This window comes from Pteropus medius, unplaced genomic scaffold (assembly GCF_902729225.1).
Source record: "Pteropus medius unplaced genomic scaffold, Ma_sr-lr_union100, whole genome shotgun sequence".
Taxonomy (NCBI): Eukaryota; Metazoa; Chordata; class Mammalia; order Chiroptera; family Pteropodidae; genus Pteropus; species Pteropus medius.
Window position 1 is genome coordinate 10,349,449 of NW_024351073.1, and position 26,370 is coordinate 10,375,818.

The 26,370-nt window shown below is 31.9% G+C and overlaps 2 pseudogenes; both read left to right on the top strand.

Annotated features, from left to right (window-relative positions):
• The first annotated feature begins 759 nt into the window (after positions 1-759).
• LOC120586414 (uncharacterized) lies at positions 760-880 on the top strand (annotated as a pseudogene).
• A 23,479-nt stretch (positions 881-24,359) lies between these two features.
• LOC120586392 (uncharacterized) lies at positions 24,360-24,478 on the top strand (annotated as a pseudogene).
• The last annotated feature ends 1,892 nt before the right edge of the window (positions 24,479-26,370 follow it).

Sequence of the window (26,370 nt, forward strand, 5' to 3'; positions counted from 1 at the left end):
TAATTATTATAAATTTAGTGTACAATTATTACTGATACTAATAAATAACTTCATATATGTATTATAAGAAAAACATTTTCAAATGATCACATTCTTGAGATGAATATAAACATATCATTTTTGTCTATTTGTTTTCATCATGTCTATTCAATACTACTTTTCAGTATATAGATCCTCACAAAATTTATTTAATACCATTCATATATTTAGAAATTCAGTACCTCACATTCACTTAATAATCAACTTCTACATGATCTAGAACCATATTTATATGACACCAGTTGGAAGCAAATCAAATATATATTGCCTATACATATATTTGAATTGAAAATTACAATTATCAGAGTATATTTGTAACATTTACAACCACTCTAATAATAACTTTTCATGAATGTCTCAGTTTGTGATGTACTAATTTTAAAATTTATTTTTTATAGGAAACATATTGGTACCTTATTCTATTAAGCACAGGATTAGTATACTGAGAAAAGTATGATTTTAATAAAAAGTATTATTTCAAATTATGATTTATTTTATTCAGGATGCTATATCAACAAAGAAACTTCATTGAAAGGATCCTATAGAAATTAATTATTAATTGATTTATTAACTTTGTAAATAGATAAAACGTAAAAAATGTAACTAAAAGATAAAATACTGTGATTAGGGCTTGGAAATGATATAAAGATTTAAAAAAGTAAAAGTATTTTTGGCTTCAAATGTGTTTTACAATGATATCTTTTAAAAATAAATGAATGAGTCGACAGCCATGCTACCCTGAACATGCCTGATCTCGTCTGATCTTGGAAGCTCTAAGCAGGGTCGGGCCTGGTTAGTACTTGGATGGGAGACTACCTAGGAAGCCCAGGTGCTGTTGGCACACACACAAAAAAGAATGAGAATTACTATATCCAGCAAAAACCAAAGCCATCTTTGAATGAAATATGTAGAGAAATTACTCCTAATTAAACTCAGTCAATTTTAATACTAAAATTTAAGGTCACAGTATAATAAGGATACCGACATAATTTTTTGATATTTGAATGCTGATAGTTTTAAAGCCTCACACCTTCCTTCTCCTTGAGCCCCATATCTAGAGAAACTGATAAGAAAGCCTGCGCATTCCTTTCTTGGGTACAGTCAGAACATTCATACCACCCAAGTCTTGCCCACAGGAGCAAACTCTAACCCAGCTCAGCCCCCTAAACATAATAAAAACCGAGGTCAAGTCTCCTTACTTTCCCTTCTCTAGCCATTTTAGACTTGCTTGAGAGGTCTGATCTGCTCTCCTCAGAGATGTCGATTATGTAAGTAACAAAGCTTCCCTACCCTATTGGTGTGATTGCATGGCATCATCAGTTCCCACATCCAAATCAAACTCTGGGTGGAGTCCATCTACTTGAGCAAGTGATCATAACACACAAGTATAGCTCAGTTTTTGATATTTAAAAAATGGTAATTTGGTAAGGCTAAAAACATCTTAAATAATATGTACATGCAGATTTTATAAACATTTTAAAATAAATTTTTTTCATTGCCTTTTTATCCTCATCCTTATAGTATTTGAGAGATATTTCCTAATGATTCTTTTCATTATGAAATTGCTCAAAATTTAATTTTATTCATTTATTAAATGCAATATTTTATTTGGAACATATTTGTGATTTTAATTATAGTATGGTGCATATTTGGCTATTGAAAGTTTAAGGAGGTTGATAAATGGAGAATAAATTTACATTTGCATGCACTGAATGCTTATAAATGCCATGCTTTGTATTTATCATTTCACAAGGATTATTCACTTAAATCTCAGAAGTCTTTTCCTTAGGTATTATTTTTGTCTTCACCTTATATAACAGGGAACTAAAACCTATATAAGATCACAAGTTAGTAAGAGGTGAAGCAAAGTTTTAAAGGGCAACCTGACTCAGTAGCTTCTGATTTTAATTAGTACCCTATATTATATATAATAACGTGTCATTATTTTATGAGACTGAATATATGGTAGTAGAATTGAGCTGGGAACTGTTTAAGCATTTGCATCAGATAATATAGGTCAAATTTAATTTCCTTAAAATTAGAATAAAATATCTAATAACAATTTGGGGTTTTGAAAAAACAAAGAAAATGAAATATTTTTCTTGTAAATAAAAGGGTCTGAAATTACACAAACAGTTTCTAGAAAAGGACGGTACTTGAATCTGAAGCCATAATATCTAATAATAGATAGCAAAAGCTAACTTACAACTTCAATATATTAAGACAACATATTAAAAATCTATGCTCTACCATAGTATAAAACAAGTAGTTCAGTGGGGTACACACAACAAAGATTTACTCTGCACTTACAGTGAGCCAGAAATGGAGTGAATGCTTCATTATCATCTTTAATGACATGAATGTCAAGGATACCCTGGATGGAGCAACGGAGACTTCCATCACTGTTGTCCTTTCTATTATATAACAACATATGTAATCTCTGCTTTCTAGAAAAGAATCCAATAATCAATATTTTTACTAATGTAAACATATAAAAAATGTTAAGAAAATGCCCAAAAAAAGAGTTGCTAACTGTAAAAACTAAAATGCAGCAATACAGAAGAGATTTCTGTTGCTTATTTCTCCTTAAATGAGAAAATTAATCTTTGATGGGAAACATACCCACAGAATTTTATATACTATTATTTTGCCTTAGAATATAAGTCACATGGAGTGTGTGCAGGATTACAAAAGTCTGCTTTTCCTTTCAAACTAAAATATAGTTGAGCTTATTTTGACTCATCTGTTAAAACTAACAATAACAGGTAAATTTGTATTCACGCCTTGAAGAAAGGTAAGAGTGGGCAGCTTGCTTTGTTGCTCTGCACAGGATCGTGCAAAGGAAGCACTATTAAACAACAGAGATTTAAGGTCAGAAGTGAGACCTTACATCCTGTATTTCTTTGAAACTTTTAAAAGACCACTTTTGAATTAATCTGGAGAACAAGCAAATGAGGATGGGGCCTAGCAGCAATTAAGTCTAATTCCAAGAAAGAATATTGAACATCATACTTGTCATTAGCCACATTCATTCTAGAGGACAATCTGGAACTTGGAAACATCTTAGTAAGACGAAAGAATAGAGAAGTGAGTAATGGTATCATTAATCTCATTACTTTTTTCTCTGACCAATGAATAAAATGCATGTTTTTTGTTAGTTTTTTTGCTTTGTTTTGTTTGTTGTTGTTTGTTTATTTTTGTTTTGCCACGTGTATCCAATTAAATCAAATTACACAAGAGAATCAGAGGGGAATTTTGATGGCCCTTCCCTCTGCCCCACATACCCTTTCCCCAGAATAAGTTTAAATTTGTCAAAAGTCAAATATTTTCTAGAGTGTTCTAACATTTTTTTAGTTATTGGAATCTCTATACATTACCAAGTGTAAAACAAGAAAATATACTGTGCTAAACAGAAGTTCATATATCAATCCCCAGTCACTGTTTGCATCTACGTAACTATTCTGAAAATTTAGATGACTGTCCATATGTGTTATCTGAGTGTTTGTACTTTTAGATTTTGCTTTTTATAGAAAAGATTATACTTTGAGTTATAACTTACACAACCAATGGGAAAGAACTGTTTGTGAAGCTTTCAGTATTCTAAATATTGCCATTGTTTTCCTGGTGAATGATGGTTTCCTATATTGGTAGCATTGTGTTAATAAACTAACTTATAAAAAAATTGTAGCTAACAAATTCACACTTGTTTCGGATTCAGAACTGTTAATGTATTTGCTTAATGGTGTAAGGCATCTTATCAAGAAATAATCATGTAATACGATCTACTTCTTACTTGGGTATTATTTATTGCATTATATTAACCTAATGCACTGATGGAAATTTAGATCTAGTGCCACTAAATAAGAGAATAGACATTCTCTGAATAGGAAAGTTGATTATACTGATCTAAGCATTGGTTAATAAAATAGTAGAGAAGTTATTTCTATTTCATGGTCTGTAAAATTAATTCCTTAACCTTCCAGCTATAATGAAAGATCATATTCTGCATTTTTCATTACTAATCTACTCTCATACTTATAATCATGAAATTATATTAAATATTCTCAACCTTTATTCATTAAAACTTTAATGCAATAACCATCAGTTTTACTCACTGAATAACAAATAATTTAAAAACAATGTTAAAAGATATTTAAATGCAAATCTATGTTAAATGGAAGAGTGATCTGAATTCCTAAAATATTTTATTTAAAAATCAACTCTAATTCAGTTGAAATTAAAAGAACTAAACTGCTTGCTTTTAGTTCATTTATGAACAAATTAATCAATTAGCATGATTTGTTGTTATTTTCAGCAGCTTAACAAAAAACGTGGTCTATTTATTCTCTAAATTCTATATGCATCTTCCTTTTAAGAATAAATATTCATGCCAACAAGCTACAAAAGTCTATAAATAAAATAATATTTCAAAAGGAAAACGAATGTGTACTTAACAATTTTAGGTATCTATTTTTGATAAATTACTGCATATGTGGCAAAAACACCTTTGAGAATTGGGTTCAAGGATGTGAATTTAAGATTAAGAGAAAATTCTGCTCATCTTTGAGATAAAAACTCTTTTCTAAAGATTTCTATGAGGGGTCCATGAGGAAAGCAGTAAATGTAAATGAACAACAACAAAAAAGCCTCAAGCTAAAAAATATGCTACAAATCTCAAAGGATAATTGCATTTTCTATATTTTTTTAAAAGTAGAATTATGATCTGAGAAAAAATAAAAGAAAGCTCATCCTTATTCTTCTTCAATTTATGAGGAAAAGCTATTCCTCATTAAAATTTATTTTAAAATTAAATCCCAAAGAGAATAAAATCAACCATAAGAAATAAGTTCTAATCTGCTGAGAACCAAGAGGACAATGATTTAAGGAATAATATGCTCATATGAAAGTTCTCATGTGAGCTTATAGTATTCATTATCTTATTAGACAAATGTCTTTAATGAATGCAAAGCCTATCAATGCATATTTATAGGAGAAAAAGTGGCCACAGAGACAGTAAACAGGAAGAGAGAATACACACCCTTCCCTGGTTCATCCTGTTTATCTTATTTAAATTATATTTTCTATCATTTCCATTTTTAGAGTTGTCATGTATCCATCTTCATCAGTCATTTCAGTAATATACATAGCTAAAGGAGAAATCTTCAACTTTAAAACTCTTTGTAATTAAAAAGAATCGTGTATATGCATATAACGTGACTCTGTCAAATACATTGATGAAAAATGAAGTCTGGACTCAAAATCCTGGTGAAACTTCTTAGATACCTCTTTGGAGCAAGTATAAAATTTCCAGTGGGAAAATAATTAAACATATACATTTTATTATATTTTGATTAGCATCTAATAAGTAGTTTCAAAGGAAAATTTTAAAAAAGTATTTGCGCATGTAAACATTACAAATATTATTAAGGCCATTTTGCTAAACTCTGTTTTATACTAAGCTGCAGAATTTCATAAGGATACAATGTTTAATGGTTTTGTCTTCTACAAGTGTTTTAGTGTTTAGTATGATCCACGCATTGTGTTAGAAATTAGTTGAGCAAAGATGACAGTAAGATTCCTTCCCAGTTCAACGTCTAACATAAAATCATATACCCACTAAACCAATGATGGTCACTTTTTTGTGTTAATAACACTAGTCCAAATATTAAATTTTTGATAGCATAAAGGATTAAAAAACTCAAGACAACACTTACAAAGACAACAGAGAAAAATTACTATCAAACTTTAACAGTATTTATGAAAATATCATTTCTTTGTCTTTAGGCAGAGTCACTTTCTGTGTAGTATCATTTACTATCTTGACCAATTGTCTTCACACTTACAAATTAATTTTCTCATTTTCTAGTGATCATTAGTCTCTTTACTCCAAACAAATTATCTGTGTTTTCTGTGTTCCTTCACATGGAAATTCAGAAGTTCTAAGATACTTCCCTTTGCCTTCTAAGGTCACAGAGAATGTAAGGAGGCAGGCAGGACTGAAGAGTTGGGAAATAACCTCCCTCTTTTCTGCAGGCACACTGTCATTCCATGATTTGTTTTTACCCCATTATCATGGCTATTTCAGTATCATAGCTTTAACCATCTAAACAGTAGTGGAAAAAACCTCCAGAATTTTCCTCATCATCCAAAATTACAAGACACATTAGATATTCCCAAAAAGGTATTCTGTTCTGGTTTTTCTTTCTTTCTACTTTGATGACAAAAATAGAACAAGTTGCCTATTCAGCAGTTTAGTAAGCATCTAGTTAAAGATAGAAAAGGAGTAAACTTTATTTCTTTAGATATCCCTAATCTGTTTGTATGAATTATGTTTGATTCTCTTGGAACAACACTTCACCTGAGTTGGGATGGCAGAACTCCAGTAGGCTGAAAAAAATTGGACATACTTTCTCTACACCATTCATCAAAAATTATAATCTATTTCCTCATGCCTTGAATCTGGGCTGACATTTCAACTTGCTTTAAACTAATAAAATATGGCAGAGGTTATTAGTGCAAGTTCTGAGCCCATACCTCAAGAAGACTTGCAGCTCTGTCTTGCCCTGAGAGATAGTTCTTCCCTACATGAACAAGCCTGGCTAGGCTTCTGTAGGATAAGATATCATACTCATAAAAAAGAACCTCTAGCTATTTCAGACAACTTTCCAGAACTGTAATCCTTTTCAACCTCTGACTATCCTTCTGCTTCTCTGTAATCTTAAGCACATACAATTAGGTCAAGAGTCTATGCTTGGTGACTGGAGAGCAGAGAAATTTCAGGAATTTCTTAGTGAGTCTCAAAGAAGTATTTATTTTCATGACACATTTTTGTTCTTGTCTTATATTTAATTCATCAAGAAAGATGTTATACTCAAGGTGTTCAATGTGTTTAACTGAAGAAAGGAATTCTATACAAAAGAATGGACAGCGTTAAGAGAACCAACAAGGGGGAGTGAAGTATCCAGTGACAAATGACAAGTCCAAAAATAATGAGAAGAGTAATGTCACAGAAATAAAGTTTGGAATAGGATCCCTAGTCAGCATCTGTGGGTAGAAACATCTGTCTAATAGCACACCATGACAAGGAGAAGAAGTCATCAATATTTTGACTTCTCTCTCCTCTTGCTCTTTTATTTACTTCTGGAATTTTCCATTGGCTAAACCCCATGGGAAACTAGAAGACAAGAAAGCCCAGGAGCACAGTCTAGATTTTAGCATCCTGCAGCACAGAGCAGATCAAAATAGAGCAGATCAAAGAAGCTTGGAAAATTGATCTGATGAGGCAATAGAAAAGAACCATCAGGGTTGTATATTATGAGACTTTAGTGTCAGTTCCACTCAACATCCAAAACACTCTGTACAGATAAAGCCAATATTTCCTGAGTGAACTTATGTGTCAGGAATCATGTTAAGTGCTTTATGTCTGTGAATACATTTATTACCCTTGAAAACACTTTGAGGTTAATATCATTATTATTTGTATTCCACAGTTGAGGAAAACAAATGATAGAGAATTATTTTTTCAAGGTCACACAACTAAAAGAAAGAAGACTGAGGATTCAAAACCACACTCTGGCTCCAGAATGTATATGATTTTGCTCAATTCTCTGTATTACTTTCATAAGAGTCTACAACATCATTACTGGTGAAATAAATGATAATGACAACCTTTGAAACCTAAAGCTAAGAAGCACCACTAAAATTAATAGCAAAAAAATTAAAAGCACCACAGAAATTAAAACAAGTTTCCAAAAAGAGTCTGAATTCCTACAGATGCAAACATTATTTCCCTATTATTTTCCACAAACATTGAGCTCTCAGTCGAGAGCCAACTTTATACACATGCTCAGGCATATTGGAGAGACAGCCATACTCATTCTATCCTGGAGATTCCATATAATACCTCCCTTAAAATTTGGAAGCAAATGGAAACATTGTGCTTTGTACAAAACTTGTTTAATACCCTCCTTGTAGCTCGTCAGTCAGCAGATCACTCAATTGACTTAAAGAGGTCTCCTAAGAATCTCCTAAGGGGAGTCTGAGCAAGCTGAATAATCGTATGTGTCAGCTCTTTCCAAAAGACCTGACTGTGGTAATCATTCTTATAATTCAAGGCAGAGAGTATCTCTTTCTCACCTGAATATGTTATAGGACTGTGATTTGCTTTAGAGACTTTAAAAAAATTGTCATACCAATTATAAATAAAAAAAAATCTGAAGAGAAATGATTTTAAATTACTTTTGAAAGGTAATATTACCAAAATAGTCAATTTGTATAAATTCAATATTTTAAATTTTCATAAGAAATTTGGAAATTTAACATATTGCCAATTCTATATATCTGTGATGAAACTATAATTTTCTATATTAGTGATAATAACATTCTGACTAATCAAGAAAGTAGGAAATTAACCTACATGGACAGTATATTATTATAAAACATTTGGAAGGTCAAAGATTATGAAATTTTTTCATACTCCAAAAATATATATATACTACACCAAAAACATAAAAATTCTTAGACTTTAGTGTTATGGCAATAAAAAACCTGTAGAAATATAAAGACTATTGGATTCCTGAAGTCTAAAGTTAATAAATTCTCAGGAAATGTGATCTTTTTGATAATTTAGTGAGTTTTTATACTTCATTCATCTTTGCACTGTTTTAGTAGAAAATATGAGAGAGAAGAATCCTATATTTCTGAAATAAATTACTCCTATTTCTTGGTAATAGGCTGTCATTTAAAATATAGTGACTAAAAGTAAACTGAGGGGCATTTAAGAAATTCAAAAGTCAATCTAATTAATATCCTGAGTAAGATGTAAACATATCCCTTTGTTTTTCAAAATTTAATAAAGTACATCCATGTATTATAAGCTTTAAGCGCACTAGCTACATTTCTCGCCTTTATTCATCTTCAGCTGTCACCCATATTAGTCTGGTAGTTCCAGAAAAACACAGAACGAATCCTACTTATTCACTTATTCTTAGCACATAGCACATGCCAACACTCTGGAATTAGTTAACATATATTTGTTGGTTACCTGAATGAAGATATGTGGGATGAATATTCCTTGTCTTCAAAGAGTAGAGCAGACAAGATAACCCTTACCTTACAGAAGTCAGGTGTTCAAAATGATTCTACAGAGAGAAAATTAAATGAGTGATAGCAATTTTTCCAAAGAGATTGTTTCCACTAATAGGATGCCTTGAATAATAATAATAAAATCAAAGATTACTTGTTATCCTTTGTGAATGAAAGAAGTAAGTATAAAAGAATCTGTGAAGACCTTCGTCAGCAACTGTGTTTAGAGGACCTGTAACAAATATCTGAAAGAAGTATTGCTATTCTGGGACAGGATGTCAAAAAAATAATTCATTTAAGTGAAGAAGATATTGGAGGAGACTATGTTTCTGAGAGGTTACTCAGTGGCAGCCCTGTTAAATCTCTCTTTTAAGGATGAAAGACATGAGTAATTGATCTCAGAAAAAAAAATGGCTTACTTGATTTTATATCTAAAGAACACTGTTTCTTAAATCACTGGGATGAATCACCAGTTGGCATTCATTGCAATTATATGCCAGTGGGAGCAGATGGAATATAAAATTGTATAAAAAATGTCTACTGAGAAAACAAGCATTTTAAAAGTTAATGAAAGACAAAACAACAAGAGGATAAAGTAGGCCTAGTGACTGTTAATGGAATTATAGCATAAAGAAAAACTCTATACTTTTAATGATTATTGAATCGTAAGTCATAAATAACAGTAGTAATAATGCCAGTAATATATTTATCATTTTTCTAAGCAGAACCTTAATCACTTTAGGCACATCATATTACCTGATCCTAAAATAATATTTCAGAGATGCGCTTTTATTAATATTATTTTACAATAAGATGAGACTCGGAGGTTCAATAAACTTTACGAAGTAGCACATCCAGCATACAGATTAGACAGATTCATCCCAGTATGTTAGTTTGCAAATGCTATTCTGTATTGATTACATCAAACCATACTTTGAATATTGAGTTATTTATATTAACAAATAGATAAATGATGTAAGAATATTTTAGTGGAATGCCTTGAAATTTATTACCAGGCACTTTGGGCATTAGAGATAAAACAGCAAACGAAAAAGACAATACCTTACTTATTCCTTACTTTACGTCAAGGTACATATTATTTTAATGTACAATATTTAATATTACTTATTGAGCATTTACTGTGGCTTTGCTATTCCTCCAAGCTCTTTAAATTTATTAATTGATTTAATGTATTATTGATGTAGGACTATTATTACATGCATTTCTGATATGAATAAATAAACAGGTGATTGAATAATTTGCTTAAATTCTCATTGTTAATAAATAACAAAGCTGGACATATTCCTCATGCAGTCTGCCTCAGATTCTGAAGATGTAACCACTATATAATAATCCAAGAATATTTTATCAGAGGGCAATCACAGGTTCTAAACTGTTTATTTTAGTCAAACCCCAAAATCTGCTTCCTTAAGGATGGATTAAATAATGAAGTCTAAAGACAAAAAAAGTTTCTAAATAAGTTAAAATATAGTTGTTTATGATGGAAAGATAAACCAGCTTTAAATATCTGTCAGAATTTGTGGAGTTGGATATTAGAGAGAACAGAACCATGCCTCCACGGAGCAGAGCTGTCAGCCAACTATAATACTGACCTTGACTTAGTACATAAAAGAGAAATAAATCCCATTTTTTTTAAGTAATCAAATTATTTCTGTATCTCTCTGTTATAGACTAATTTTACTATGAGCACAGAAAGATGATTATTAAATAATTTCATTCAAGTATACTCATTAGAAAAACATATAATTGACAATACCCCCCCCAAAAATAAAAACATGTATTTGGAAGAAAAAAGAACATAAATTTAGTTTATATATTAGATGTCTTCCCAATATAGAATAGGAGCAATTTTAGATTTGTGAACATTTACTGAATGTCATCTTTAGGGGAACTGGAATCGTCACGCCATTCAGATGAATATCACACACTTAATAAATTCTATCTGGACATCCAGCCAAAGCTTTAATGTCCTATCCATTCTGCTGTTCCTCAGCCAGCATTCTTTATCTGAACATCAGAATTAGGGACCAACGCTTCTACTAAATTTTTCTTAGAACATTTTTCTCTTCCAATATATGCCTCATTTATAACTATAAAAAGACATTTATATCATTCTGATTTTGATCCATACTGAGATCATTCACTCAGTTTGCCAAGCTGGAAAAAGGGCTGAGTTCGGTTATTGTAGATGCTTCCTGCAGTCAGTCTTGGTTATGCAATTTTCAATAGCAGAGGTATTTTTAACCATAATTATTTTGGAATGATTTCTATGTTTTCAGCATTACATAAAATTAGACTCAAAGATCTGGAAGGTGAGCATTATTGGGACTGACTTGTCTCTGCTTATAAATGTTGATAGCAGAAACAGAAGTAGGGGACAAAGGAGGTAGTATACACTTACTCCAAGCCTTCTAGTAAGATGTAGTCCAGGGCTGTATTATGCTTGGTGACAGAGAAACTTTGGTCTTTGTTGCTCTCTTCTTCTGTAAAAATAAATAAAATTATATTTTACATCTCGATATAAAGATATACAATTTATCCTCTTTCTGGACATATAAGGATCACACAACAATTATCTTAAGTCTTGAAAGGATCAAGCAGAGTGAAAATGTGGATAATTCTGAACTGATACACTTTCAGTTTTGCTGTGAGACCATATTGACAGGAAGGGAAGATACTAAGAAGTTCTAGTAAGGGCAAACTTGTTTTCTAGCACCTAGGAGATCTATGTTTCTGAAAACTAAAAGCCATAGTCATATTTTCCTATATCTGATTAGAATAATTTCATCCTTTTCCCATGTGGTGAGTTTATCAGAGGCTCATGGTGAAATTACATTGCATTATAGAATGAAAGAATGGAAGCCAAAGGTAGAACCCCTTGAGGTTCACAGGATTTCGTTGCTATTTGTTGAAGTAAAAGTTCCTAATGTATTTATTTAAGAAGACAAAGACATTTTTCCAAGTTCAGCTGAAAGAAAAAGAATTCCCCAATGTATAAAGTTACTGTATAGATCAGCTATGAATCATTTTCAATCTCATGTGAATTCAGCTTTTTTTTGGCATAAATTCAGCAATATTATGCATAATATCATTTAGGGTAATTACTCTTAAAAGGGATTATGAGAATCTGTAATATTTCTCTTGATATTATCATCCAAAATTCTTATTGTCTTCTTCTGAATTCTTAAAACTATATGCTATATTAATGAACACTGTACAATTTATTGTGTACACTTAAATCAAGGTTACAATAAAACACTTGGATAAAGTTTACAATGAAATTCCACATTTGTCTTTCCAGATGACACCCTGACAATTTGTGCACATAAAATAATTACTTAAAAGTAATATTTATTACTTTTTATTGTTATATTATATATTATATAAATATTAATACTTAAAAATAATTTCACAGAAAGAATAGAAAAAAATAATCTAAATTGAACTAATCAACAATTCCATGGCTAAAAAATGTTACAATACCAAAACTAAGCTGTTTTTCATCATCAAATGTTTATTCCATCACAACTATAGGCAACAAGGAAAATAATAACACAAAGTAATTTGCTCAACTTACTACAGTTCCACTGACACACATCTCCATTTTGTGTCAACCAAAACATATTATATGATTTATCCAATATACATGTGGTAAAAATAATTTGATTTATAATTAAATGTATATTTAGACATTATATCATTACATTAAATATTATACATTTTGCATAAGTAAAAAACGCCTGTATTAGCAATATACTAAAAGTGTAGTCATTCAATTTTCTGTCAAGATATTCATAGGTAGTTTGTAAGACTGTATTAGAGATAGATTTTTAGAAGTTTTTGTTTGTTTTTTGTTTTCTGATCCATCTCATTCAAATTACCTTTTGTTCCTCCACTGACTTTTGCCTGTTTCTGCATGCTTTCTAAGCAATCCTTCTCTCTGAAATGATCCAATGTGTAAAAAGGGATAATTCTACGAAAGCTTCACTGTACTTACTGAGAAAATTTATAAACTCTCTATATCCTTTGCTCTCTTTTTTCATGCTTTTATTTTGTTCTTTGAAGATTCAGCTTCTGCCACTTAATGCGACTCATTTCTCTTTTAATGCTCCCATCTCATTTTTTATAATACTAACATCAATGAAAACTAGATATTCTACCATGTAGTGTGATCTCTTTATAACTTACTTTTGGAGGGCAGTTAATTTACTTTTTCCACAGTAGAAATATTATATATTTTTCTTAGGAATCCACTAATCATATTTGAATTAAAAAATGATGCTTGCAAAATTACCAAAAGGATAATCATACCCTCAGGAAACAAAATTACTCCCTTCTCAATGAAACTCCTGGTTATCTCACTCGAAAGTGTCCCAATTATAGCTGCTGAGTAAGATCAAAGAAACCATTAGTGTCAGGGAAAGTAAGAACTAGAATAAGAACACTTTCACTTTTAATTTTTATGGTCCAGCACATGTAGAATTAAATGGTATAAGATAATCTTAGATCTGCATTGGCAGATGTTTCTACCTATCAACATTCAATAGTGCTCCCAGTTTTTAGATAAATGCAGTCATAAACATTAAACGAAAGGCTCTCATACTGAATGCATGGTGATAAAAGTAAAGATGTAGGATTATCCTTAGAAAAATGTGGTTAAAGACTTTTATGATCTATGTCACTTAAAGAAACAAGCTGATAGAGGCCATTTTAAAAACTTTTTGGAGCCCTTTCTAGCATCAAAATTTTTTTAAAAAATATTTTTTAACTGATGACCTTGTCCTGCTGGTGCTTTAAGCACATTGATAAAGACCACGTGAACTGTCTTTGCTACTTGTATTTTAAAACTACACTCTCCAATCACAGCACTTACTTTTCTGTATTGCATAATGGTTGTTCTCCCAAATCAATGATGTCTATTTTTCTTTCATTTTGTACAACAATTGCTTAATGTGATGCTAAGCACATAATAGACACTCAAAATTACTCATTTATTTCAGGAAACCTTGAATAACATTGAGTACTAACGTTTTAAAGGTGAACATAGAAAAATAGTAACTATGTTAAATTTTTTTTTTTTAACACAGAACAAATTCTAAGTATATTCTGAAGTAGTAGTTTAAAACTTACATATTTCTAGGCACATTAGGTTTTCCATAACCTCTGGGTTTTCCTTTCACTTATTCATTCATTTATTTATTCAGTCTGTCAGTTATTCAATTGTTTAGCAAATATTACAGGATTAATATGTGCTATGCACCAATTAATGCATCATTGATACAGCTGTGAGTAAAACAGACAATTTCATTTTAGCCATATTCTATTGAACACAGAAATAGACCAAAAAAAATACATGAGTATAATGTAATTAACAGAGATTTGATTAAATGTTAGAAATAAAGTGGAATAAGCAAGACAACTATTCTTAAGTTGGGTATATATTATTTCATATAAGGATATTAGGAAAACGCTTCCTGGTATGGTAACATTTGAGCAGACACTAGAAGAAAATAAAAAGAGCTTGAAAATTCTGGGGGAATATTTCACAGGCAGAGAGAAAAAACACAATCATTGAGGTAGAAATTTGCTTGGGACAACAAAAAAATTTAAATGAGAGTGAGAAAATAAAAGTGAGAAAGAGGGAAAGAGGTAATAGATAGGTTATAGGTTATAACAGTGGTTCAGATTTTGTACACCCTAGAAAGCTATCACATAGAATTTGGATTGCAGTCTGAGTAAGATTTGAAAACCCTGAAGAATTTAAAGTGATATGAAGTGATATATTTTTGATGTCATAGGCAACAATTGTCACAGTGAGATAGTGAGAAGTGGCCAGACAAGGGATAAAATTTCAGTGGGACAATCAATAGTATTATTGATGTATTGGAATATGAAATATAATGGAGAAAGCTCAAAGATGATTCCATAGATTTGGTCTAAGCAAGTAGAAGAATGGAGGTACCTTTTGACTGAGACTGAAGTGTTGCAGAAGGTGTTGGTTTCATGCGAGGATTAGAAAGAGTTTTGTTTTGTGCACATTAATTTTGAAGTCTCTCCTAGACATCCAAGTGCAAAAAAAATGAGGAGATACTTTTATGAAGTTAAGGAATAAGATATAGGCTAGAGAGATGAGTTTGCAGCATATATATATACATGCAAATTTTAAGTTAGAGGCTGTATAAGATTATCTAGATAAAGATCAGTTCTCTCAAATGCTACTGATAGTTGAGAAAGATGAAGTTCTCAAACTGTCCATTGAATTTGGCATTGAGGCTTTATCAGTGATCCTGAGAAGGGCTGTGTCAGTGGAGGCAAGAGACTTTAATCATGTCTGAGGTACTGTGAAAGAAAAAAAGGGAGGAGTAAAGCAGAGAATTTAAAAATTCAAATAATTTCCTTAAACTGAGCAAAGCCAATAAATTTTATGTTAGTTGGAAAAGATTCAGAGTCAAAGGACAGTTTTGAAGTTGGAAGATAATAATTCCAGGGCATGTGCTGATGAAAATAACTCAAAGAAAGAAACATGCTGGTGCAGGAAGTAGGAAAATGAGATAATTTCTGAAGTGAAGGCAAAGAGAAGAGAAAAGATCAAAATCACAAGTGGATCCCTTTGCCTTAGAAAGGAATCCCAACAGTGTATGCATTGCAATAAGAAGACAAGGATATAGATTTGGAAAGATTTGATAAATTTGACAGTAGTAGATGCATGTAGACGTGATCTTCTCACTGCTTCCATTTTGTCAATGGAAAAACAGCCTGAGTTATCTGGGATCAAGGCAGGAAAGGGAAGTCTTAAATGATACTGGAGAGAGATGTGACATAAGAATCTGAGAGTGCCTCTGTGTCATCAACTCATACTTCAACCTTTTCTGTTTGAAGCAAGAGAACTACTCCTTTTCACCCTGATAAAACACCCACCTCCAAGGAGAACTGACCACACTTAACTTTGAGCTTCTACTTGATTCTGAATCCTGTTCTCTTCCCATAACATTTTCCGACACTTTAGTTTTAAAGTGGCCTCACTCAGATGGATTGTAAGTACCTCAAAAAGGTAAGAACTCTTGCCTTAGAATTCAGGGTATGCCTAGCGCTTTTCACATAATATCACTTCACTATGTTTTATTGAAGGAACAAATGATACTTACACAAGGATAAAGTCTTAGTAAGAGATACAGTTTAAAGCCCTCATCATAAACTTTACATATAAGACAATTCCTAGGATATAGTAACTAAAGGAAAAATTCCGAATTGCACTATTTACATTCCCTGACATCTAGGGTATAAGCACCAATGTCTTAAAGAATTCACTTGGGGTAATTAAAATGTTTTAATGGTTCTGAAGCCTAAATCTTTACTGATAAAACAAATTAATCAAATGTCCTTGTCTTGGCTAATGGCTTGATTTTGGCATATATTTGAACTATAAGTATATAATAGTATTCTATTCAGATACCACTATTTGTTTTGTTTCAATTACATCGAAATTTTTAGTTACAATTTCAAAATGTTCCTAAATAGTAATTTAAAGATTAGCAGTAATTTTAGAAAAGAGGAGGTATTTTTCATTTTTATAACAGTCATATTTGAAAGTGGATTTTAGGAGGCAATTGTATTAAATTGGCTTGGGATGAACACGATTTTAATATCAGGTTTATATTGTCTGTCAAAATTAATTATTATTATTATTATTTTTACTTCTAGCTGTCACTGCTTCCACATATAAAATTCTTTACCATAAAACACTATTTGCTCTAGACACACAACCCATATGTCTACTTGAATCACCTACTGGCTAACTTAAAGGAAAATTAAACTCAGTGAGATCAAACTGAAGTTATGATATTCCTACTCTCAAGAATCATTCTCTTCTATCATTCCCTATCTTAGTAAATGACAACTGATTCCACCAGTTATATAAGCCAGAAACCACAATATTACACTCTTCTACAGTCTTCATTACTTAATCCATCATCACATTTCTGTGAATTTTTTTTTTTTCTCCTGAACACCGTTCAAATGTGTCTACTTCTTTCACATGCAAAACTACCATCTTACTCCTAGATGCTGCCATATCATTCCTGGAATTCATCAATAGCCTTTTATTTTGCCTCCAAGCACCTCGGCCTCTTTCAAATCCTTTTATTTGTCCTGCATTAAGAATTACTTTTAAAAAATTAAAATCATATTTATGTTACTTCATATCTTTAAAAATAAAATTAAAAACAACAAGCAATGCATTCTCATTGCTCTTAAATATTTTAACAGGTCACAGAAGGTCTGACTCCTGTATGCCTCTCCAGTTTGCTTCAAATACACTTCTCATTCTTTCTAGATACCAGCAGATCTGTCCTTTTTACATTTTGCAAATGTGGCATGCTTCTCTTCAAAGACATTTTCAGTTGTTGTCTCCATTGCCTGGGACACTTTTCATTCTGCCTCACATATCCTTCTACTTTGTGAAATTATACCGCTCTTTCCAATTTTAATTTAAAAGTCACATCTTAAGAGAAGATTTCTCTGATCTACTGAAATGATCAACTCCTCCTCTTAGATAATTTCATGATTACAACACATGCCATTTCATCAGAGCTGTGGTATTTTACATGTATTTATTTCTATGATTATTTGCTAGGTTACTGTCTATCCTATTAGAGATTCCAAGTTAGGTTAAGAACCTTGCATACTTTGCTCACAATTATCCCACTGTCAACTTTAAACTCAGTACATAGAATATCTGTAGACATAAGGAAACTGCATTTCCCTGGAGGTTCTGCCAGTCACTAGCTGCTTGGCCTTGGGCAACATACACGGGCATTCTGAATCCTGCTTTCCTCCTATCTCAGCTATATGTGCTACTTTTGATTATTTCTAAGGCAACATTCAAAGGCATGATTTCTGTGGTTTGATTTTCTAATTCAAATAAAATACAGTATTAAGGCAATCATAGATTTTTTATCCCTAGAGTTTCTTTAATGGGAAAATTAAAATAGGTTAAAAAAATTACAAAAAATATAAGTATAAAGGGTAAGTAGACCTGGGGATGATTTCCCAATTTGGACGATTTTGTTGCTGAGAGATTGTTTCCATGGTACACATTCTGTCAAAATCCCACAGAAAAGATGTCTATATTACCATTATTTGCTCTGACAATATCAGCTGTTAGCAGTCTTACGCTTCCTTTTCAAAACAGAGATTGAAGCGAGGACAAAGAATGAAATGTTGCAAACTCACTACTGTGCCAAAATTCAGTTTAAACTCATTATCATTTAAAAACTATAATCTTGTGCTCTCTCAAGATGAGTTACTCAGGGATACTGCATTATTATCTTTCCTTAGAGACCATTAAAAAAAATTCTCTGCAGGAAAGTGAAGGCCAATAAAGTTACCATCTCATCTATTTAAAACTGGACCATGTTTTATATTTCTACATATTAGATTCAGAAATTATTTTCTATATTGAAAGTCATAATTATATTTATATGTATGTGTATATGTATGTATCAACCTATGTATATATATCCTATACATGTGTTACAAAGTCAGAGTATCATTTAATAAAATTGTCCTCTGACATACTTTTTCCAGCTAATAATTAATCATGGATATCTATTCAAGTAAATTAATTAAGATCTTAGTCTTTTAAATAGATAATTTTTATTATATATAAATATCGTGTGTTTTTTAATCATGCTCTTGGAGCGAATGAAATTAGGCGATGTATTATTCAACATATTTTGATATACTACATGTAATCAGATTGCTGAGTTCTGCCGAACAACTGTTCTGTTAAAATTATTCATTGTAGTGAAACTTGTACCTTATTGACTGCTTATTACTTCTTTTCTGAATTTGTGTTTTTCACATATATTGTGCCATTTTATACCTGATATATATACCAGAAAACAGAATCTGAAAGAGAACATTTTGCTTTAGTATATTTACCTTTAATACAATAATATATTCTAATTGTACACTGTATTATGTTAATAATGTCAATTCTGTTCTTTATGTGAGATATGTGAGACTTCATACTTAATTTAGATTCAAAAATATTTTTCAATGATGAAATTAGTATATCATTTTGATGCATTTAATTTAATCTAAAATATTTTAATATTCTAATCCAAATTCTTTGAATTTTGTCATCTATCCATATACAACATAGCAGCTAGCAAATATTGAGTTAAATTTTAAAATTAAATAAATATACAGCTCAAGCATATGCTTGTCTTCCCATTTGAACTTTGGTAGAAATAACCTCTTTTAGGAATCATTGCGAATGTTTTTTGTTTGCTCTCAATCTGCTAGTTTCTTCTCCTATTCCCTGGTTTACATATTTTAACACTTGCATTTAGTGCTTGTATATCCTTCTATCTCCTACAATTTATTAATTTTTCTGACCCTGGTTCTCACTTATGTTTACTTTGGTTTATCACTGTATTTACAGCTTTACTTGATTCTTGATTTTGACATTCCCCTAAGGTCTTGTTTGGGTGGGAATCCTGCTACTCAAGGTTTTGAACTAAAGGCACTGGCTAGCCAAAATCTTAGGCTTCAAAAGAAAAGAATTAATGTGACCATTTGCTATGTTCTTGACAAAATCACACAGTTGGAAGACAATAGTGAGCTGCTGAAATAGTGAGCTGTTCTCCATTCTCACTCCCCTTATCTAGTACAAAAACACAGACTCAGATTCTCTGTGAGTGGTGGCTTAGCCCCAAATTTAGTTGACATACTGTTCTTCTAGTAAGTTTAAAATATTCCATTCTGGTACTCTCAACCACCAGAGACTGGATTGGCATAGGAAATTTCAATGTTTCGCTACTAAGATATCTGTACAAAGATCCAGGACTCTTGTGGTTGATAATAGATGTATTTTCTTATATCTGTTTTATCAAACAGCGAGGAGATTCATATTCCTTTAAGAAATACAAATCTTTTTCTTAGAGGGTTACAAGTACACTAGTCTCTAACAAGTAGTTACTTGCCTCAGGGTAAACAGTTTTCAGGGGAGGGCATTGTTTTAAAATTCTTAGCATACATTTCACCAATTAAGTTTATCTGCAATTTTAACACTATCCATAGGATAAAATTAAGAAAGAAAGAAAGAAAGAAAGTCATAATAGCCTTCAGGTGTAAATTCTAAATTTTTATCTCTAACTGAGCTAATTTTTCTAGCTGATAAAATCATAATGAATTAAAATGTCAAGAACTTTTTTCCTTCCTCCTCTCACGCAGGAGGCCTGTGGAAAGTGGTAACTCCCATGTAAATAGCAGTGGTATTATTTCCTTCTTCTCACTGTTTTTGCCTTCCTGTACTTCTGTGGTTGAAGAAATGTGCTAAAGAAGTGTATCTGTTTCCTACTTGATCAGAAATTCTATCCAGTCACTGGTGATTCTCTTTGGGTCTTTATATAGGTAAGAAGTAAAAATGTAGTCACTCGGTTGGCCCTAATTTGATATGACTGATGCTCTTATGAAAAGGATAAATTTGACACAGAGACAGACAAGCATAGAGGAAGATGATGTGAAGCAACAGGGAGAAAGAAGGTCATCTACAAGCCAGAAAGAGAGAGAGAGGGGGAGAGAGAGAAGCCTGGAACAGATCCGTCCCTCTGTAAAAACTAACAAAAACTAAAAATAAGAGGCTTAATTCTCATTAATAAAAGTGTTCTCCACTTTCCTTTTCTTAGAGCATTTACTATAGAAAACATGCAAGTACAAGTTCTTTGACTCTTTGAAATGTATGTAAATTTTTTAGAAACTAAATATGCTTTTTGCCAGTGTTCTGACCAAGCTTGTCCTTTTTTAAGGACCTGGGAGCCAACTCTTTGAAATCCAATCAGGAAAGAGCACCCGAATCTCCCAGTTTCTGTGAGAGGGTAGGGATCTAACTTCTATGGGCACCTTGCTCCACATGGCAAAACTGTCTCTTGTCATAAATACATGAGAAATTTGACTTATCTTTTTCTAAAGTCAATCAGCTAACAGAGAAGGTCATCCCAATTACTATGTGAATCTAGGATAAACTATGTGTAAAAAATGGTGACATCAAGTCTGCTTCCTTGAGGACTAATCATCACTTATCTTGAGATTATGTATATAATGGGTTATATCTGCTTGCCTAAGTAAAAGGGTGAGATTTCTGTCTTTGCAACCTCAGCTGATTGCCTGTTAGAACATCCCATTCTGCCTAGTGCTCTTTTAACAATGAAACTATTTCTGCACTATCTTTACGGGGCAGTTTTCTGGGTTAGAAGAGGATTTTGTTTTGAATTATATTTCCATAATACCTCACAGCCCTCAGAAGGAACCAATACTGCCAATACCTTGATTTTAGACTTTTAATGTTCAGAACTTTCAAAGATTAAATTTCTATTGTTTAAAGATCTCCATACACTGGTACTTTGTTAAGGCAGCTCTACCAAACCAACATGGATGTTAAGACTGGGGTTTGTGTTTAAAAATTGGGAAACATTTTAAGATCTTAATCCTAGTTTATTCGACTTCAATTAATAAAGCGACCTACTTATCCTAAATACATATTTCTCTTTAAGATTTCATGGAAGTGGGGAGCTTTGACAATGTAGGATTCTGATATTTCTAGTATACCGCTTTTCTAATACACATTTTATCATTTATCATTCTAATATCATATGTGTATTAGAAAAGTGATATAGCACATTTCATTTACTCTGTTAGAGATTAATGTCTCCGAGAAATAGCATTAACCTCTGTAAGAAAATTCTCTACTTAAAAGTTTTTGCCTATCTGAGCCTTAAATCTTTCCAGAACTTGTTAAAAACTGAGCCTCGATTTAATATCCACCCAAAATATTTCATAATAAAAAAAATGATCAGTTAAAAGAGAGATTTATTTTAGTAACCAATCAAAAATGTCTGAAAATCTTATAACTGTTTGTTTTGGCCCTACATCCAACACCTACACTGCACAGTCAGAGAGAATTCCTGAACTCTCTCTAGGGTGATGTGAATATTTCCCGGCAAATTAATAAATGCAAGCTTGATATAAACTGTTTTATGTGTGTGTGTGAGGTTGTTGTTGTTACTCTTCAACACCTCAATTTATGGAGAATAATAGGGAGATAGGATGGTATATTTATCTTTCTATCCATGATAGAAAGACCACAGTAAAAGAGCACGGTTTGGCTAAGACTTTCCCACAACTTTCCATTGTTAAATGGATCCTTACTCTGACTGCTGCTATGGAGAGAAACTGGGCAGTTCTCCTCCTGACCTAGCTCTCCAGGCTAGATGGAAGTCTTTTGCCATTATTACGGATTCAGTTCCTTATTAGGGATTAGGGACTGATGATAGAAGCAGCGGGGCACATAAGTGAAAATGGCCTTGGATTTTTTTGTCAGAACAAACATTTGGCTGTATTCTGCCCCCTTTTTTGCATCTTAACTCAAGCCACAGGGTGGTGTCAAATAAACATGAATCAAACCTAAATATGGAAATACTTAGGAGAAAGAGCGCTATAAGGAAGAATGCCTCTATCTCAAAAATCTACAAGTATCTTAAAACCAAATGGAAAAAGGCTTTTCTTCTATATGGTGAGGACAGGTAACAAATATTAGCAGCAATTTATAAGAGAAAGTTGGGCAAGCAAGGGAAAATTATCAGTGGGGTCTGACAGAAATAGTCTCTTGCTGTAGTTAATTTCTAGGACAAGCTGATAAGGAAGGCATGTTCCAATTTTTTGGCTCGTGCTCAGACTTAGAAGCACTTAGAATTCAGAGACCTGTAGGGAGGAGAGAAGCCTGACTAGCGTTTGGTCATGACAAAGCAGAGAGTAAGAAATGGACAATTGAGAACATTTGGTCAGTGGAGATGGAAGCATTCCCTATTCCAGGAAATGTAGTTCCCATATTCAGAAGGGAATCATGATGGAAAGGGGCTACTTGACAGTTTTGCTAAGCGAACCCAATTTTACTAACACCAGCTCTTACAGCAATCCAAGCCATTCCCTGTTGAGAAAACACTGCTTTTGGAACATTACTAAAGTATTTCTTTGGGGAGTCACTTAAAGCACCCTCTACACTTGCAAGCTGCAAAGCCGTGAAGTCTTACAACTAGTCCCTAGGGGAACACTGTTTTTGTTTGTTTGTTTTGTTTTGTTTTTAACAGTATATAAGAGCCTTCAATATATTTTGGGGGAAAAAGAAACAAGCAAACTTATACTTAAGATTGACAAATAATTATCAAAGTTACTATCCTTTAATAATGCTTTATATTCCATGTATTCTGGTTATTTAAAACTGCATTTTACATGAAGCAACATAAGAAATTACAAAACACTGTTTAAACAAATACTTTTTTCTCTTATGAATAAATGTCGTTTTGTATACATGAAGTATTAAATGGCATATACTTTGATAGTACAATAGTGTGAAATTTTTTATGTGTGATTTTAAAGGTCCATTTAAAAAAAAAAAATTAAAGCTTTTCTTTCTCTACATCCCTGTATTTATCTTTCCCTGTTTGACTTATTTCATTCATTATAAAACCCTGTACATCTATCCATGTCGTGGCAAATGATAAGATTTTACTTTTCTACAGCTGAGTAATATTCCGTTGTATATATGTACCACATCTTCTTTATACAATAGTCTATTGATGGGCACTTAGGTTGCTTTCATATTTCGGCTATTGTAAATACTCCTGCAGTGAATCCTGCATATGGGTGCATAAATATTTACAAATTAGTGTTTTGGGTTTTTTTTGGATAAATATCCAAAAGTATTATCATTGGATCAAATGATAATTCTATTTTTAATTTTTTAAGGAACCTCCAAACTGTTTTCCATAGTGGCTGAACCAATTTGCAATCCCATCAACAGTACATAAAAGTTCTCTTTTCTCCACAGCCTCACCGACACTTGTTGCTTTTTGATTTATTGATGATAGCCATTCTGAGAGGTGTGAAGTGATATCTCATTGTAGTTTCAATTTGCATTTCTCTGATGATTATGACCTTGAGCATCTTTTCTTATGTCTATTGGCCATCTGTATTTCCTCTTTGGAGAAATACCTATTCAGGTCTTCTGCCCATTTTTTAATCGGATTGTTTGTTTTTCTGTTCTTGAGTTATATGAGTTCTTTATAAATTTTGGATATTAACTCTTTGTCAGCAAGTAAAGGTCCATTTTTAATTATTTATTATGATTGTATTTAGTTATATTTAAAACATAAGTCTATGGCCATGCCACCCTGAACGTGCTCAATCTCATCTGATCTCGAAAGCTAAGCAGAGTCGGGCCTGGTTAGTACTTGGATGGGAGACCACTTAGGAATATCAGATGCAGTAGGCATTAAAAAAAATAATAATAATAAAATAAAACATAAAAGATAACATAATACTCAGTCGTATTTGTAAAACATAGGACAATAAAGTATAATCCAAAAATTCATTAACATAGAAAGCCACAATCAACCATATGGATAGAAGTATCTAGGTAATCTATTTGCAGGTCAAAAAGTTTCCATTTTTTATGAGGCCTCTATATATACAATGCGTGAGTTGCTTGGCAGGTTGCTTTAAAATGGTATCCTTTTCATACTTTTATTTAAATGAAATATACTTGAAAAAGTACAGGTGACATTATAGGCAAGAAAATGCCTTTGATTCTTAAGTTTAATGAAGAATGGTATTTCATCTTCCCTGTGACTTACTTTTACCACTGATTTGAACTGTTGTGACATTGCCTTTAACTTAATAGTCCTTAAACTTGTTGTAAACACTGGTATATAGCAATCTTAATGAATAAATAAACATATGTATAAAAAGATAAGACTCCTCAAAACTAACACATATATAAAAAAATAAAACTACTCAGTATTGATCAATTAAACACTTAACTATTATAATTTTTTTAATTAGAAATAATAGCATCCTAAAATCTTCTAGCATTGATTTGAGCTAGATACAACAATCAGATTATTGTATCTAGACCAGCTCGTGCTGGTCTTCTGTAATTGCTAACAATAGAGTATTATTTAAAAATATATATCTGTGACTTGGACCTTGTCATGTTGGCATATTATAGATAACTGAAAGCTCATAACGAAATACTGATGTTTTCAAAAGCCATTGTCACCTGCAGACATCTCAGCTTGAATTCATTTCTGAGATTAAGAATCTTGTGCCTAAGCAGAATACTATAGGGATGAGAGAGGACAAAAATGAAAGCAATAATATGATCACTGGAAAAAGTGCTGAGCTATGACTCAGTGGCGACAGAGTGATGTGATATTAGGCAAGCTATTTTACATTTAAATTTCACAGCCTCCATTTTTGCAAATGGCTAATCCCTGCACTCATATTACATTTGTAAGATGTAGATCATATTGTTTCAAAATAGGGTATTGTTAACCTAGCCTTCATCCTGACCTCCATGTATGAGATAATTAACCAGCAGAAATTCAAAAGACATAATTATCCTTGCAAATAAAAGAGTATTATAAAATTAGGTGGTTCTGGTCCACAGTACATACGCATGAAGCCAAATGTGTCTCAAGTTAAGAAATTTTATTTTTCAAAAATTAAATTTGATGCATATACTATATATTGATTATTGCAACACCTAACCAAATTTATAATACATGGGTATTCTTTTAAACGGGATAAAGACTATAAATATTTCATATCTATTTAGGTCTTCTTCTTCTTTTTTTTTGATCAGAAAATTTGGTTCTACAAAACTTTTATTTCACAATTGCAGTTGTTAGAATCTTGTTTCACGTAGTTTCACATATCACAGAGTAAAATATCTACTTTGCCTTTAAAAAATGAAGTTAGAAATTTTCAAAATTCTGTACTTTTGGAGAAAAGCTTGGCATTTCTAGGGATTTGTGTTTGTTCTCTGTCATTTAGATATTATTAGATATAATTAACCAGTTTAAGAAGCAATGCCTCAGTGTTCAGTGTAAAAATCAAATTATGTAAGAGATAGGAAACAGTATTAAAACATACACCAGTCAGTGTAAATAGCTGAGTAATTGCACAAATAAATGTGATGTACTGTAATATGGTTTGATTGAGAAAGGAGGAATAGGGAAGCTCAGAATCAGAATTAAGCTGGGAAATGTTAGGAAGCGGGTGGGATTGAGCATCAGAGAGATTGTTATAAAAAAGAGAAAAATGAAAAGAAAATGGACATACTCTGAAGATACTTTTTTCTTCCCCCAAATCATAGTATTATTA